The sequence below is a fragment of the Equus przewalskii genome, chromosome 17 (genome assembly GCF_037783145.1).
Source record: "Equus przewalskii isolate Varuska chromosome 17, EquPr2, whole genome shotgun sequence".
In the NCBI taxonomy this organism is placed as follows: Eukaryota; Metazoa; Chordata; class Mammalia; order Perissodactyla; family Equidae; genus Equus; species Equus przewalskii.
Genome location: NC_091847.1, coordinates 30,392,188 through 30,411,118, shown reverse-complemented (window position 1 = coordinate 30,411,118; position 18,931 = coordinate 30,392,188). Strand labels below are relative to the sequence as shown.

General features: G+C 35.8%; 1 protein-coding gene across 27 annotated transcripts in view; it reads right to left on the bottom strand.

Moving 5' to 3' along the window:
- MBD5 (methyl-CpG binding domain protein 5) overlaps positions 1–18,931 on the bottom strand; it is a 423,339-nt gene that overhangs the window by 144,390 nt on the left and 260,018 nt on the right. Inside the window, exon 1 of one of the 27 annotated variants that reach the window (XM_070579644.1) lies at positions 9,723–9,754. The exons of the other annotated variants lie outside the window; for them this stretch is intronic. The gene's annotated coding sequence lies outside the window, so the exon portion shown is untranslated. Of the gene's footprint in view, positions 1–9,722; positions 9,755–18,931 lie in introns of those variants that run through there. 27 annotated transcript variants of the gene reach the window in all.

Below are 18,931 nucleotides of genomic sequence, written 5' to 3'. Positions count from 1 at the left end.
ATTCACTATTCTAGATGCCATTAAGAATATGTGTGATTCATGGGAAGAGCTCAAAACATCAACATTAACAGGAGTTTGGAAGAAGTTGATTCCAAACTCATGAATGACCTTGAGGGGTTCAAGACTTCATTGGAGGAAGTAACTGCTGGTGTGGTAGAAATAGCAAGAGATCTAGAATTAGAAGTGCAGCATGAAGATATGACTGAACTGCTGCAGTCTCACAATAAAACTAACAGATGAGTGGGGCCAGCCTGATGGTCCAACAGTTAAGTTTGCACGTTCCACTTCAGTGGCCCAGGGTTTGCCGGTTCAGATCCCAGGTGCGGACCTATGCAGCGCTTGTCACGCCATGCTGTGGCAGGTGTCCCACATATAAACTAGAGGAAGATGGGCACAGATGTTGGCACAGGGCCAGTCTTCCTCAGGAAAAAAGAGGAGGATTGGCAGCAGATGTTAGCTCAGGGCTAATCTTCCTCAAAAAAAAAAACAAACCAGTAATGGATGATGAGTTGCTTTTCTCTTTCTTTTCTCCCTGAGGAAGATTAGCCCTGAGCTAACATCTGCTGCCAATCTTCCTCTTTTTGTTCTTTATGTATGTGAGCTGCTGCCACAGAATAGCCACTGACAGGCAAGTGGTGTAGGTCCATGGCCAGGAACCGAACCCGGGCTGCTCAAGTGGAGCATGCCAAACCTAACCACTAGGCCACCATGGCTGGCCCAGGAGTTGCTTCTTATGGATGAGCAAAGAAAGTGGTTCCTTGAGACAGAATATACTCCTGGTTAAGATGTTGCAAAGATTGGTGAAAGGACAACAAAGGGTTTAGAATAGTACATAAACTTAGTTGACGAAGCAATGGCAGGGTTTGAGAGGACTGACTCCATTTTTTAAAGAAGTTCTACTGTGGGTAAAATACTATTGAACAGCGTTGCACGCTACGAAGAAATAGTCCGTGAAAGGAATAGCTAACTGATACACTGTTGTCTTATTTTAAGAAATCACCAGTCACCCCACCCTTCAGCAACCACCACCCTGATCAATCAGCAGCCATCAACATCCAGGCAAGACAGTCTGTGAGCAAAAAGATTAGGATTCACTGAAGACTCAGATGATGGTTAGCATTTTTAAGCAATAAAGTGTGTTTTAATTAAGGCATGTATATTGCTTTTTAGACATAATGCTACTGCACACTTAATAGACTACGATATATTGTAAACATCACGTTTATATGTAGTGGGAAATCAAAAATTCATATGACTTGCTTTATTGTGGTGGTCTTAGAACTGAACCTGCTATATCTCCGAGGTATGCCTTGGTAAACAAATGGCAAGCAATAGGATATACTGGAGTATATGAGGAAGCCATTTGGTGTAAAGCAAATTCGGCCTGACCTTGCTTTTCCAAAAGGGCCTGACGTGACCCTTGAGCATGCATTGTATATCTGCTTTAAGATTTGCTCTGTCCCAAAGACTGGGGGATCTTAGCAAGGCCTGCTTGTTCAAAGCCCTCTCTGTGTCCCTTTTTCTCTGCATGGAATGGCAAGCATTTGTTTACCAAATATTTGCTATTCTCAACTTCTTGTAAATTGTTTTCCTCCCCTTTGAAGTACCAGACCACTACCCCCCTTCTCCTTTGCTCAGGATAGCTTTCAAGCCTCAACTGCCTGACTACCTGTGCGTCTCATATTCTTATGGGGCCCCTGTATATAAGTAAATAAATTTGTTTTTCTCCTGTTAACTTCTCTTGTGTCACTTTGATTATTAGACCAGCCAAAGAACCTTGAAGGGCAGAAGGAATATTTTTGCTCCTCTATATTACCCTGTTGCCCCTTCCTTACTATTAAAAAGTCTGTTTTGAGTTTGATAATCTCTTTTAAAAATGTCCACAGCAAGTGTTTCTCGCACCTAATAAGATTATATCTATTTGATATAAGTAAATATTTTCGGTTACAATCAATTATTGATAACAAAAAATGGAGAAAAATGTATCCAAACATACTCAGTATAAGCAAAGTCAATGATATGCTGTATATTATGGTACATTACACTGCATGGATAGTTTTTATTAAATTAAATCATATGAAATTGCCCGTATTCAATCATTTTTGACTTAACAAAAATGACGATTTCATATGGTTCAACATATTTCCTTAAATATAGTTTGCACAAATATATTCTTTCATTTGTCTGAATCAAATTCTACACTTTTCTTTGTTAGTTAAAATAACCAAGAAATGATGTGGACCAATAAGGTCAACAATAGCAAATAAAATCATTTACATAAAGTAATAGTCTGAAACTTGGAAAACTTTGTCTCTGCCTTCAACCTCTAATTCCTCCCCTTGCCCCTGCTGTGCTGTTGTGGTAAGCAGGCTGGCCTAATGGTGGCCTTACAGACTTCTTCCCGCCAACTTTGCATATATTAGCCACCAAATGCCTTGCCTTTGTTTGGGGTATTGCTTTTATAACTATGCTTTAAAGACTTTCTGGAAGGGTAAATTTGTTCTTCAGAAACTTAAAGACCTTTGACTCTACTAATGAATGAAAAAGCAAATTGTTTGTTTGATTTACCACTGAATGCCTTTTGTAATGATTTGGGGGATTTGGTAAAATTCAGAAGGTCGCACTTATTAAAATCAGTAGCAGCTCTAATTATTTGGCTGGCCATGTGCAATCTGGTTATCTGCAATCATTATTTCATGCTCTGAAAACAACTAAAAAGACAAATAGTATCTTCAAATGTAATTTTAGTTTTGAATAACTTGAAATAAAGACATAACTATATATATAATACATAATATAATATGAAGATACATTATTAGCATGTGTATATTTTTTTTAGTTGTCATTTTCAGTTTTAAAAAAATAAAACAAAAGCTACTCCAACTCTTCAAAAAAAAACAAAACAAAAAACCAGAACTGCTTTAATACCTGGATATCAAAAGAATCTAATCTACGTTATACATCCTTCTGAAAGTAAATGGATTTCATAAAAATGTAAGTGTATTTATTAGCAGTAGCTATTAATAATAGCAAGAAACGTGGAAAACATATTGCCCTGGCCTGTTCTGCACCTTAGTTAGCTTCAAAGGTTAAAGGGCTGTCTGGTGGGAGAGAGGAGGTCTTCACTCTAGATTGCTACAAAAGGAAAAATTAAGATTATCAGGAGGACATGGCCAGGAGGCAGGGTTCGGTTTGGAACTATATAGAACATCTTAATTTTATGAGTAAAGCTCAAATCCAAGTAAAATCACCAGTGTTTCCTCACTTCCAATTTAGTCTTCATGCCACAGTCAAAGTAATGTTTTTCAAAATACAAATCTGAGCATAACATCTGCCAATTAAAAACTTTCAACAGCTTTACATTGTTCCTAATATAAAAATAAAAATGTCTTCACATGGTCTTGTAGAGCTGGTATGATCCAGTTACTTAATTTCTCTAGCAACTTTCTAACCATTTACACCCTTCACCAATTAGCTCACTTCATCTTCTGGACACTTCAGGCTCTGGTATTCTCTATGTTCCTTCCATCTACATGGCTTCCTGCTTAGAATGTTCTTTCCTTCCCTTTTGGCAGAGTTAACCCCTATTCTACTGGCAATTAACTATACAACAGTATTATTTATTGCCGTATTGGCCTGTGAATGAAGTGCTATGGAAGGTACAGAGAGCTGATTATTCTATTTGGTACCCTCGCATCTTAGCTACCAATAATAGAAACCAACTCAGTATAATTTCAGCAGAAAATAAATTTATTAAAAGAAAGCAAGCTTTAGATTCAGCTTTGGAGGCTACTCAGCCAGGAAAAGAAGCTGCAGTGTGCAATGCTCCTGCATGGAAGCTGCAAGCTGGATGCTGCCACCAGAATAACTTTTCTGTTATATTTGGAAACTGGAAGTAGCTGTTGCTGCTACTACTACCGCCTTTTCCAGAAATGATGTCTGTGGTCTCTGTTTTTTTCATGTCTCTAGATTTTGCTTCAAAGACTGTGGTGTGCATGCCTGATTGGCAGAGTCTTGTTTATGGACTCATGCTCAATGTGTGAGGGAGACTGAGAAAGTAAGTAGTTGGCATTTTGAGCTTCTAAGGTAGGAACTCTCTCTCATTCAGAAGGTAGGGGACCCCCTACACACCGAAAGAAGGTTCTGGTACTAGTTAGCCAACAACAACACACATCCACTAGATTAAGAATGGAGACAGAAGTGAGGAAAACTTTTTAGAGAAGGTAATATTTTAGTTGAGTGTCTTTCTCTCTCTCTTGTTTTTTGGCTTTTGCTGAGCAAGATTTTATGAGGCAAAGTGAAAGCAAGTGATAGGGAGGATGCTGCAGGGAGAGAAAAGAGAATAGCAATGGTTCTTAAGTAGTTGCAGAATCAACTGGGGAGCTGTCAAAAAAATCATCACAGATGAAGATTCTGATTCAATACGAGTGGATTGGGGCCCTGGCATCTCACATTACTATTAAGATATTGTTGCAATCACTTTAAGCATCTCTGATAGCAAAAGCACGGACATGTGAAATAAATGATATGCTTGGAGGAAGTAACAAGTTGACCCAGTATAAGTGGAGCATAGGAAGAAGATCAGAGATAAGGCAAGACAGGTAAACTGTGGGCAAACAGGAAAGATTATTCTATCGGCCACCAGACATTTTTGAAAATGGGAATGGTACAACATAGAAACTTATTAACCCTGCACATGGATGAAATATAATACTTCAGTGGACAATAGGAAATGACTGGATATTGGTTATTAAACAAAATAGAACAAACATCCCTCCCAAAATGGAATAAAACTGAGCCTTATTTATATGTCTTGCATGTATTTGCCTGAAGGCTTAATCAAGCAATAGATCCAGAAGATCTTTTCCTCCTGTTTTTTGGGGGGAAAATTAGAATAAAGGATTAGTAGTCAATAGAAACTAAGTGGGGAAAAGCAAGAACTCTTAAAACTCTTTAACTCTTTAAACTCTTAAAGTTTAACTTTAGAACTTTTAAAATTCTAAAGAACTTTAGAAAAAGTTCTTTAAGCAGAGGACAGAGGAAAGCTCACTTTTTGCCAGAGAAGCTCTGGAAAGGGAATGGTTGCTGGAGAAGGAAGGAGGGCCTGTCCTGGTCTGTCTTGGGTTAAGTGGGGGATAGAGTAAAGGGAAACTTTCCACTTTCCAGCTTTGTCACACTGAGTATGGATGGAGGCAGTAACGTGACAAAAAATGAGATTGGCTATGATCCAGAATTGCTTATTCCCTTTCCTTGCATATAACCTACAAAGTATCATTTATATAAACAGGGGTCTTAAGTTAGGTTGCACCTATCCATACATGTTGGCTCTAAGTCTACACACATATTATTATTTGGGGATGCTGTCATTCATTGACATGTAGTATACAAAGCGGTGTGTGGTATCATGACGCTCATTTCTAAAACTATAACCAATATATTGATAAATTACAAATCACAGAGTAATAAAGATCCTTTTGAAAAGAACAGATAGGTTGATGGGATACCATCCAAAAGTTAATGGCCCAGATCCACTTCTGGAATGGATGAAGAGTGAGGAGCTCACCAGTGAAACAACTGTGACTGCAAAAACTATAAAAACAAAATCATTTAAAATTTCTGGAAATTGTTCTAAGGGTACAAAGCAAATAAAGAAACATTTATGCAAGATAATCTACTATATCTTGGTAAGAACAGTGATGTTCTGTGGCACTTGAGTCATGACCCACTCTTTCCCTTACTCCTGTCCACCAGCTCAGCAAGACAGAGGTTCCACTCCAGGTGGGTGTGGTCAAGGGCTCCCAGCTCCCAGTCAAGGGCTATGGTACCTCCCAAATCATCAACATTGCTCATCACCCCAGCTATGGGCTGCAGAGACTAAATTCCAGCAAGTACAGCTGAGAGGTCAGAGGCTCCCTTCCTGTACCCAGCCCTTTCCTAAAGAGCATAAGTTTTACTCCAGGTAAGGTAGGCTGAGAACACTGGGGCCCCAATCATCCTTGACTTAGCTCAGCCTTAGGGCAAAAGTTCCACACCAGCAGAGGAAAGCCAAGAAGATGAAGGACTCCTGCCCTGCCAATTGCCCTGCTCATAAAACAGGAGTGTCACTCCAAAAAAAGTGGGCCACTGACCCTGCCCTTAGCTTCAGAGCAGTGGCTCAGAGATTCTGCTCAGTGGGAGAGGCAGGCCATAAAACATAAAAACAGAGAGCTCCAAAGATCTCCCCAAAAGAACTGACTTTATGTAGAACAGAGTGTGGGAAAGTTCAAGCTTAAGGGTGCTCTTGAAACAATGGAGATTCTGCTGTTAAGTGAGAAGAGGAGGCTAATAACTCCACAAGAGAGAAGCTAAATGGCACGCCACATTAGTGAACAATAGGAAATGACTAGATTTATCAGTTATTAAACAAAACAGAAAAATAATTCAAGAAAATGGAGGGTATTTACCAGAGAAAACTAAGGAAAGAGAGCTAAGAAGAGTCTTTAAGGCGTTAGAAGAAACTTCACAGAATGACTTTAAAACCTATTCTAGCAAAGGGGCCACAAATTAATTGGATGAGACTGTGGAGCAATTTGTGTCTTTGGGCCTTATCAAAAACAATAGAGCATTCCGTTGGCAATCAGTGGAGCTTAACAGACATGTGAGATACCACCAGAAGCAGAGAGCATATCAGAGATCAGGGAAAGAGACAGTCAAAGAGAGTTCTGATATAACTTCTGTCATTCCAGGATGACCATGTGCATAGGGGTCTGAACTCTCTGAGAAGTATTATCAGACACTTAACACAGTGGGGGAAACAGACTTCACTAAATAGTTCAGCTAAGTATTAAACAAACAAACAAACAATAACAAAAGTCCTGTGAGAGAGGATTAGTATCAAGAGTTGATATAATATACTACATAAAATGTCCAGTTTTCAATAAAAAAATTACAAGACATGCAAAAAACAAGAAAGAATGACACATGCACAGGAAAAAAAGTGAACAGAAATTGCCTGTGAGGGAGCTCAGATGTCAGAAAACAAGGACTTCAAAGGAGTCATTCTAAATATGCTCAAAGAACTAAAGCAAAGTATGATGACAATGTTTTAACAAATACAGAATATTAATAAAGAGAAATTATATATAAAAAAAGAACCAAATGGATATTCTGGAGTTGAAAAGTATAATGACTGAATTAAAAACTCACTAGAGGGCCCCATTGTAGACTTCAACTGGCAGAAGAAAGAATCAATGAACGTGAAGATAGACCAACAAAGATCATGCAATTCTGAAGAATAGAGAAAAATAATGAAAAATGAATAGAGCCTCAGAGAAATGTGTGACACCATTAAACACAGTAACATATGCATAATTGGGAGTACCAGAAGGAGAAGAGAAAGAATTAGAAACAATATTCAAAGAAATAATGGCTGGAAACTTCCTAAATTTGATGGAATTAATGACACAAAGAAATAAACACTCAGATATCTTATACTAAAAATGTTTAAGACAGAGACAAAGACAAACTTTGAAAGCAGTAAGAAAAAAAGGACTCATCACATAGAAGGGAAACCCAATCCAGTCATACATCACTTAACGAGAGGGATACATTCTGTGAAATGCATTGTTAGGCAATTTTTTCATTGTGCGAACATCATAGAGTGTATTTACAAAAACCTAGATGGTATAGACTACTACACATCTAGGCTTTATGGTACCAATCTTATGCGATCACTGTCATATATGCAGTCCACTGTTGACCAAAATGTTATGTGGCACATGACTAAATTCAGAAGATCACTCTCAAGAAACAATGAAGGCCAGAAGGCAGTGGGATGACATAATCAAAGTGCTAACAGAAAAAATCCCCAAACATCTGTCGATCAAAAACTAGAGAACCAGAAATGGTAAACAAGGGGCTAGCTCTGTGGCCAAGTGGTTAAGTTTGCACACTCTACTTTGGTGGCACAGGGTTTCACCAGTTTAGATCCTGGGCACAGACCTACCACCGCTCATCAGGCCATGCTGTGGTGGTGTCCTACATACCATAACTACAAGGACCTGCAACTAGAATATACAGCTAATATACAGCTATGTACTGGGGGGCTTTGGGAGAAGAACAAGAAAAAAAAGATTGGAAACAGATGTTAGCTCAGGTGCCAAACTTAAGAAAAAAAAAATGGTAAACAAGAAGGCTAATATAGCCAACTCTATAAATATGTACTTGCTCTCTTTTCACAAACTAATAATTAGAACTAATAATTAGAACACAAACTAATAATTAGAACAATGTATTCTTAGGTTCACAATCCATATAGATATAAGTACATAACAATAATAGCACAAAAAGGGAGAAGAGGAAATAGAGCTATACAGAAATAATATTTTTCTCTCACTGGAATTAAGTTAGTATGAATCTGAAGTAGAATCAGATAAGTTAAGATGTATATGGTACAGCCTAGAGCAATCAGTAAGAAAATAACCAAAAAACATGGTGAAAAAAATCATTACAAGAACTAACATAGCACATGAAAAAATATTCAACTTAATTCAAAAGAAAGCAGTAAAAGGAGAATAGAGGAACAAAAAAGATACGAGAAATATTGAAAACAAAGAATGAAATGCCAGACATAAATCTAAATATATCAATAAGAATAAAAGTGAAAGGATTAAACAATATATCAAAAAGCAGAGACTGACTGTCAAATCCATCAAAAGGCAGAGACTGACTAGATTCAAAAAAGAATATCCAATATATGCTACAGGTGACAGTTTAGATCCAAAGATACAAATAGGTCGAAATTTATGAAACGGAAAGGCATAGATCATGCAAACAGCAACCTTAAGAAAGCTGGATAAAACAGATTTGAAAACAAAACTAGACATGAGAGATAAAAAGGGACATTTTATAATGATTAAAGTCAATCCATTGGAAAGATGTAATAATTATAAATATATATATACTTAACAACAGAGCCTCAAAATACATGAGATATAGTTGACAGAATTGAAGGGAGAAATGACAATTCAACAATAATAGTTGGAGTCTTCAATATCCCACTTTCATTAATGGGTAGAACAACTAGGCAGGAGATCAGCAAGGAAATAAAAGACACCATAAGCCAACTAACTATACTTAACAGACATCCATAAAACACTCTACTCAACAATATTAGAATACATATTTCAAGTGCACATGGAACATTATCCAGAACAGACCATATCTAGGGAATAAAAAAGTTGCAATAAATTTAAAAGGACTGAAATCATACAAACTGTTCTCCAGTCATAATGCCATCAAACTAGAAATCAACAGAAAGAAATTTAGGAAATTAAAAAATATGTAGATATTAACAACACATTCTTCAATAACCAATGGATCAAAAAAGAAATCAAAAGGAATTTTAGAAACTCTAAGATGAATGAAACTAAACAACATAATAAAACATATGGGATGAAGCTAAAGCAGTGCTTAGAGGGAATTATGACTCTAAGCACCTATATTTAACACAGAAGAAGATGTGAAATTAATAACCTAACCTTCCACCTTAAGACACTGGGACAATAAGAGAAAGTAAACTGAAAGAAAGCAGAAGGAAGGAGACAATAAAAACTAAAGTGAAAATAAATGAAATGGAGATTAGAACACCAATAAAACTAAAATCTGGTTCTTTGAAAAGATCAATAAAATTCACAAACCTTTAAGCAGGACTACCAAGAAAAAAGAAAGAAGACTCAAATTACCAATATCAGAAATGAAGGAGAGGACGTTATTACTGACCTGTAGGAAAAAAAAGAGAATAAGGGAATAAAAAGTCAAAAAATTAGGTAACTTAGATGATATGGACAAATTCCTAAGAGACATAAACTACCAAACCTGACTCAAGAAGAAACAGAAAATATGAAAAGACCTACAACAAGTAAAAAGATTGAATTAGTAATTTAAAAACTTCCTACACATGTGTCAATATACATTCATCAATTGCAACAAATGTAACACTCTGATGGGACATCTCAATACTGGGGGAGGCTAGGCATCTACAGGGACAGGGAATATATGGGAAATCTCTGTACCTTCCCCTCAATTTTGCTGTGAACCTAAAACTGCTATAAAAAAATTAAGTCCTAAAAAACAACAAAACAAAGTAAAACAAACCACTTCCCACAAATAAAGCCTACAGCCAGATGCCTTCACTGGTGAATTCTATCAAACATTTAAAGAACAATTAAACATTTAAAGAACAATTAACATCAATTTTTCAAAAGTGCTTTCAAAAAACAGAAGAGGAGAGAACACTTCTCAACTGATTCTGAAGCCATTATTACTCTGATACAAAAATGAAACAAAAACATCACAAGAAAAAGAAAACTACAGATCAATATCTCTGATGAATATAGACACAAACATCATCAACTAAATAGTAGCAAACCAAATCCAGCAATACGAAAAGGATCATATACCATGACTATGTGGAATTTATCCCAGGAATGTAGGGTTGGTTTAACATCCAAAAATCAATAATTGTAATACGCATTATCAATAGAATAAAGACAAAAACCATGTCAGCATGAAAGACAAATGATGTTCACTCTCACCACTTCTATTCAACATTGTTGTAGAGGTTGTAGCCTGGGAAACTAGGCAAGAAGAGGAAATAAAAGGCGTATAGTATGGGAAAAAGTAAAACTATCTCTATTTCAGATGATATGATCTTGTATACAGAAAATCTAAAGGAATTCTCTAAGGAACTCTAAAAATTAATAAATGAGTTCATCAAGGTTACAGCATAAAAGACCAATATACAAAAATCAGTTGTATTTCTCTGTAATAGCAATGAACATTCTGAAACAAAATTAAGAAGCAACTCCATTTAAAATTGGATCAAATGAATAAAATATTCAGTAATAAATTTATCAAAAGAAGTACAAACTTACATTCTAAACATCGTTGAAAAAATTAAGACAAGTAAATGGAAAGACATCTCATTTTCATGGATGAACACGAGCCTTAATATTGTTAGATAGAAGAATACCCCAAATTGATCTTTAGATTAAATGGAATTCCTCTCAAAATCACAGCTGGCTCCTCTGTAGAAATTGACAACCTGAACTTAAAATTTATCTGGACAGTCAAGGGACTCAGAATAGCCAGAACAAAAAATCTTGAAAATCAATAACAAAGTTGGAGGACTCATACTTCCTTATTTCAAACATCTCAAAGCTACAGTAGTTAAGACAATATGGTACTGGCATAAAGATAAACATATAGGTCAATGGAATAGAACTGAAAATCCAAAAAAACCCCCTGACATTTATAGTCAATTGATTTTCAACAAGGGTGCTAAGACAATTCACTGGGGAAAAGAATTTTCTTTTAAATAAATGGTGCTATGACAAATGGATATTCGTATTTTTTTAAAAAATTAAGTTAGGCACATTCCTCATATTCCATTCCCCATTCCTCAGAAAAATTAACTCGAAATAGATCATAGACCTAACTGTAAAAGCTAAATGTACAAAACTCCTAGAAGAAAACAAAGAAATAAATCTTCATGATCTTAGGTTAGCCAAAGTCTTCATAGATATGACACCAAAATCACAAGTAACAAAAGAAAAAATAGATAAGCTGTACATCATCAAAATTAAAACTTTTGTGCTTCAGAGAAATAGGCTTGTGTTTAGAATATATAACGAATCCTTAAAACAATAATAAAAAGACAACCCAATTAAAAATAGGCAAAGCATCTGAATAGACATTTCCTCAAGAAGATATAAAACTGGTCAATAAGCACATGAAAAGATTCTCAACATCATTTGACATTAGAGATACATATTTCAACACTACAATCAGGTATCACTTTACATCCATTAGGATGATTGTAATAAAATAAAACAGAATAGCAAAGATGTGAAGAAATTGAAACACTTAAATACTTCTGGTAGACTGTAAAATGGTGCAGCCACTTTGGAAAACAGTGTGACAGTAATCTAATGTTAAATATAGAGATACCATATGAGTCAATAATTCCACACTTAGTTATATATCAAAGAGCAATGAAAACATATATTCACACAAAAACTTGTATACAAATGTTCATAGCAGCATTATTCATAACAGCTAAAAAGAAGAAAAATCTAAATGTTCATCAACTGATGAATGGAACATAAAATTCATATGTCCATAAATGGAACATTATTAAGCAATAAAAAGGAATGAAGTAAGGATATATGTTACAAAATGAATGAACATTAAAAACATTTACTAAGTTGCCCACTCTAGGGACTGGCTCTATCCAACAGTAAATCCTCAGGCAACTTTTCCGCCTATAAGGACTGGGTGCCTGGATCCTCTGCAGGTAGGCGAGTGGGTCCACCTCTGTCAGGCAGGGAGGGCATGAGGAAAGGGCTGAGCATGTGGGCCCTTGGTGGACTGTGTGGGGACTGTGTGTAGTGGGGTGACTGGGTCCGCTCCAGGGGGTTGGGACATGTGCACAGGCCAGGACTGTGTTGATGGTGGGTGTGGACCTGTGGGGTGTGGGGCTTATCAGAGGGAGAAAACCTGTGCTTCTCAAAGAACCACACAGGGGACTGGCATCACCTTCCAAAGCCTGAAGCAACTGGGTTACTCCCAAGCCTGAGGCCCAGCCATGGTCAACTGCAATCCTGAAAAAGCTGAAAACAGGTTGGAGGCCTATGGAAATTGTAAGCCCTTGAGCCTAGCAACCAGCCATGCTGGAGGCCTACGCACTTAGCAGAAAAACTGCAACAGGAATGTGCTATCAGACCTTGCAGCCAACTGTGCTGGGGCTCCCCAAACCTGAGAAACTAACTGAAGGGTCCACAGCAGCCACACGCAGCTGAGCATTACAACCAGCTGGCCAGAGAGACAGCATAGTGAGAACATCAACAAAGAATTGGAAAATATCAAAAAGAACCAATCGGAGATGAAGAATACAATACTGGAAATGAAAAATTCACCAGAGGGACTCAATAGCAGAGTAGATGATACAGAAGAACGGATTGGCAAGCTGGACAAAAGACTAGAGGAAATCACCCAAGCTGAACAGATAAAAGAAAAAAGAATTAAAAAGAACATGAACAGACTAAGGGAACTCTGGGACATGGAAACAATCCAAGTGCCCATTGACTGATGATTGGATAAAGAAGATGTGGTGGTATATATTTACAATGGAATACTACTCAGCCATAAAAAAGACAAAATCATTCCATTTGCAACAACATGGATAGACTTGGAGGGAATTATGCTAAGCAAAATAAGCCAGACTGAGAGAGACAAACACCAGATGATTTCACTCATATGTGGAATATAAACAAACACATGGACAAAGAAAACAGTTCACTGGTTACCAGGGGAAGGAGAGTGGGGGGTGGGTACAGGGGGTGAAGGGGAGTACTTGTGTGGTGACAGACAAGAAATAATGTACAACTGAAATTTTGCAATGATGTAAACTATTATGAACTCAATACAAAAAAAGAGAAACCAATGCCAAAAGACCACATAGTGTATGATTTCATTTATAAGAAATATCTAGAATAGGAAAATCTATATAGAGAAAAAGCACATTAGTGGTTGCCTCAGGTGGGGTGAAGCCACAACAGAACTTGAGAGGAAATGAGGAGTTATTGCTACTGGGTACAGATATCTTTTGGGGGTGAGGAAAATGTTTTAAAGTTGATTGTGGTGAAGGGTGCACAACCGTGTGAATATGTTGAAAAGCACTGATACACTATAAATGGGTAGATTGTATGATTTATGAATTATATGTCAATAAAGCTGTTATACATAGTTTAAAAAGTCAATAGCCCAACTATACTATTGTGTGCAGACTATAAACAATGCCTGAGCTAGAACTTTGCCATGAAGTGGGTTTCAGAAAATGAAGTTTTGTGTCAGAGAGGTTTAGACAATCCAAGCCAGTGACATTAAAAAAATACATGAGAGAGATCAAGGAGTAATCTGTTTCAAATTGAAGTAAAGCTTTATTTTGGTGGTTCACTAATCTTTCCTTAAAATATGAGATAGAACTCAGCACACGTAATTAGGTCAAAGTTACGAGGAGCCGTTCTATTGGGTCTCAGAAGGAAATGAAGAGCAAATAACGGGTAGCAAGAGCAGGAGTTTGGGGTTGCCACATGAAATGAATAGGCATTCAGCTTGGTTTCTGATGAGTCAAGAGAGGCCCGTTAGGGTCTGGAAAGGAGACTCAGGATTTGTATTGAGGCCTCTTTCATCTAGAAGGAGAGAGAGTCACGGCAGTGTGACTGTGAATGTGATGAGGTCCTCAGTACTTTAAAGTAGTTCTAGTTCGCCTTTTCTATTTTGAAGTTCCTAAAAACTGTTAAAAGGCAGAGTTCTCATTTTTAAAAAGTATGTCTTTCCCAAGAGAAATATGATTTAAGCATTGTTTCTTAGATTAAAAAAAAAGCAGCTTGTTTTTCCCATTCTAAAAATAATACATGATTTTTACAGGATTATTAGAGAATACAAATGAGAAAGAAAACAGTTTTACCACTCAAAAACAAATCACTGTTAATCTGTTGATTTTTTTGCATATCTTCTTCCAGACTTTCTTCCCTATGCTTTTTTTGGTAAAGCAGTGATAATACTGTACTTAAATTTTATACATTTTTAACAAAAAAGTCCATGTTTCAACAAATTCTTTGCAAACACTATGCATAATAACATTGTATTACTGCACTGTAATTGGCTTGTTACCATTCACTATTGTTTATCATTTAGGTTTTTTCCAAATTTAGTTACTTTAAAAAATGTTTCAAAGTTTCCTTGGGATAATGCTTTTTCTAAACTTCTTTAGAATAGATTTTTAGAAATTGGGTCAAACAATAATAATATCTTTAGGCTTCTGGTATACATATATATCTTAATTGCTTTCCAAGAGTTGTACTAATTTACATCCATCAGCAATTTAAGGATCTGTTTCTGAATACCTTCATGAATATGTCATCTCACCCTCATGAGCTATCATCTTAGAAAAGTCTTTATAGTATGAATCTGAAATTCCACTTACAACCTATATTGGAAGAAGAACTCATTATAAGTTTAGTAAGAGGGGTAATGGTTAATATTTGCTATAATGGCTTTGAATAGTTTTGCGAGAGTAGTGTATCACATATTAAATAGGAGTCAAGTTAATTTTTCTTATTGTGAAAAATAATGGGGTTATCAGTCAGATCAAATAAATATTTTGGCCATGTCTACTATTAACAAGGCACTATAGTAGCAGTTGGAGAGTATGATGGATTATAAGAAGCTTATAGCTTGACTGGAAAGGTATAAGCACAAAAACAGTTCAACAGCAATGTGAGATTAAGTTTCAGAAAATAGCAGAAGAGTTTTTCAAGATTGGTACAAAATTATTTGTCATAAAAAGCAATATGGAGAATGAAGCTTCTAGAAGTTCAGAGGAGAGAGAAATCACCTCAGGTCATAAGATTTATTTTCTAATTACAGAACTTACCACATATATAGGAAACCTAGAAAAATCTGTCTTAATGTTATTCAAAAGTCTTTGAACAATAAATGTCAGAATTTTAAATATTCTGATATTTAATTAGTGTTTATAACATTTAACCATTAATATCTCCCATTTCTAGACTGCTGTTTATTCTTTTTATTATTTTTACTTCAAGACTCACTAGCTTGTGATAGATTGCACTAAAGTCATCCCTGTAGGAGTTGTTAATTGCACTTGTGGTTCATCTAGTCCTGTCATCAAGGTTTTCTTTTCCCTGGGATGGATTTGTGCTTGGGGCATTCTGTAATGAAATAATGAGTCAAGTGGTACCACATTCTTTTGTCTAATATCTGTTACATAGAAAAATATCTTTCTTGACTAGTAGAATATTATTCATGCTAAATAAATACCACTATCAACACTGGGAATCCAGTTTAGACAATGCTAAGAATGAATTTCCATATTATTACTTTGAAGAAATTAATTCACTTTTTTCCAAAGTCTGAAGTTTATACACACACACATTTTTGTGAGTACTTTTAAAAAATGTCAAGTTGATTAGTTTATGTAAATGGGGAAACTCTTACATTAAACTCGAAAAGCCTCAGAATCTGCCCACCCAGAAAGCCACAGTTCCACATCCAGAAGACTAAAAGGACAAAACAGGGAGTTCCCATTATCTGAATATTCATCACCCAAGGAAAAGTTCTCACAGCATAAAATACTGACTAATGCATGCAGCACTCATTTAAATGTTCCCTACTCAAATATTCTTCCCTGATCAACACTAAAGAGCCTGTCCTTACATTACGACAAAAATTTTGTTGGTTGGTCTTTCTTTAATCATTTGATGTTGTAAATGTATCTGTCCTTTGGGATGCTATTTATGGCTATAAATAATATAGTGAAATTGACTCAAAGTCAATATTGGGAAAAATCTAAGATTTTATGAGATTACTGAAAGTGATATTTAAATACTACCCAAATCACACATAAAGCTAGTTAGACCAGTTAAAACGTGAAATAGAGAAAATCAGCAAGGATTATGAGATTCAATGGGTGCTCCAAAGGAGAATAATTTGAATATCACAGGATTGGAGAGACCATTGGGAAAACTGGAAACAACCCTGTGAATATTTTTGCAAAAAAGGAACCTCTTTAAAAGCACTCTAGAAAGTTACACATTAAGGGCAGGATGTCATATTGTGTTATCAATTATGTTAGAAATTCCAAAAAAGAAAATAAAAATGTCATTCATTCTTTGTTGATTTTCATTATTCCCACAGTTACAATTATAACCTTATTTAAATAGCCTTTGGTTTAATACTTTTCATAATACAGTCCTACTAAAACTTCCCTTTCTACTCCCATGCCCTCACTACTTACCATGAATTTTTAGTTCCTATTTCATTTAGATTCCTTGTCCTGGTACCAACTATTCTTAGATAACAGCAATAACAACAGAGGACTAGTAATAAAAAGCATCTTGACTCTTAAAAATAATTGCAACCAGATTAATTTCTTTTTAATACAGATATGGATCTTAATTAAACATGCTCATAAACAAAGCATTCCATAGTTCTGGTACACTGTTCACAAAGAAAGCAATGTCCATCCGCTTCAATCTTTGTTTAGACCATGAGAGATTTCAATGGAGCGAGTATAGGGTGTTGGGTGAACAAGTGATTAAAGCTCACCTAAATAAACAGAGGTCTGCAAAGTCTGGAAGATTAAAGTCAATGAGAAGTTATATGGTAAGTCAGCTCATCAGCTCAGGGATCGAAATGCAGAAGAAATATGATCATAACTCTGATTAACTTTGCTGTAACATCTCTCAGCAACTAAGGTTTTTAAAAGATATATATTAAAAGTCAAATGACATGGGTATGGAATAATCAATTTATCACATAAAAAAAAGCAAGACTCATTTGGAAAATGATAAAAGTCAATGATAGTTTTCGAAGATGGAAAGAAAATATGTTTATTTATCAAAAGGAGAAAAAAAACTCTATGTTAAGTAGTCCAACCATTAAACCAAATGTCAGATTCCATGTTTGTAAGAATACTTTAATCATAATAACTGTACATTTTTTTACTGAAATATTATTGCTAAATACTACGTGGAAACCTGAAACACTGGTAATAAAAACAAGTATTTGCTGATGTTAAAATTTATGATAACTTTAACTAAGTAATATAGTATTCCGAAGAATAAGTAGGAAAAAATGAGTGAAGAGGCCAGGTACCAGAATGTAGTGAATTAGAGTGTACGCCCCAATCAACAGTTGCTATGGGCAATTGTGGCCAGATAGTCTGATTATTCAAGTGAAGCCAGAAATTTGAATTTTAATGTAAAATTTCCCGATTTTGAAAGATTATATGATACAAATGATGTAAGTCCACTGGCTGAATCTGGCCTGTAGGCCAGTGGTTGACAAACCAAGCATAAAGCAATGCTATTTTGGTTATGTATGGCTGATTTACATTTACGGTAAAGAAAGAAAATGTTTCAAACACTTTAGTCCAGTTTTCTCATGTCAGTCCTATTAACCAACACCATTCTTACTTTGAGTAAGTATACAATTGGAAATACAAAATTATAAGACATTTTTACTCATGCTTTCATTTCCAAACGTTTTGACATGGGGTAGGAGGTAAACGAAAAAAAAGAAGTTATACGTGTATCCAAACTTGTGAACATTTAGTGAAGAACAATTACCATCTCAAAGATACACAGCTACAATCCAGACTACTTTTTCTGCTTTCCTTCAGTTATCCCTTAGTTATTTGGAATGACAGAGTGCTGTAAACTGAGCTATCTGTTTCAGGAGCAGATGCGAAAAGTAGCTGCTTTAAAATGTGATTAAAATATGAGGCCTCAGTTTAGTATTTATTTTTCTGTTTAAGCTTCAGATTGTAGGCTTAAGCAACTTTAATCAAGAGAAGAAGAACCAGACAGCTGCTGCAGCCCTAGTCCACTGCGTACGCCTCTGCATGGGGAATGCTATAACAACAAACAATCACAGCAAACAGTCAACTCTATCTTCTGCCAAGACTGTGAGAAAAAGTCACTCATATATTGGTGGGGGGAGTCCAGTGATGGTGTACAACCTTTATGGAGAGCAACTGGCCAATACTGATTAAAATTAAAAATGCATTTATTATTTTATATCCTGATTCTGGCAGTAGTTACACAAATCTATGCATGTGTTAAAATTTATAGAACAGTACATAAAAAGACAGAAAAAGTCAATTTTATTGTATTATGATTAAAAAACAAAAAGCAAGTGACCCTAGCATGTGGGCATCAGGGTTGCGGCCATTTTCAGGTTAATAATCACAACACATTAAAGGTGAGTGGTGCTGACAATTTCCATCCATTATCTCATCTAATTTTATGATCACCCAATTGAGATACAGACTAGTCTCCAGTCTTTGCAGAGGAGTACACCAAGC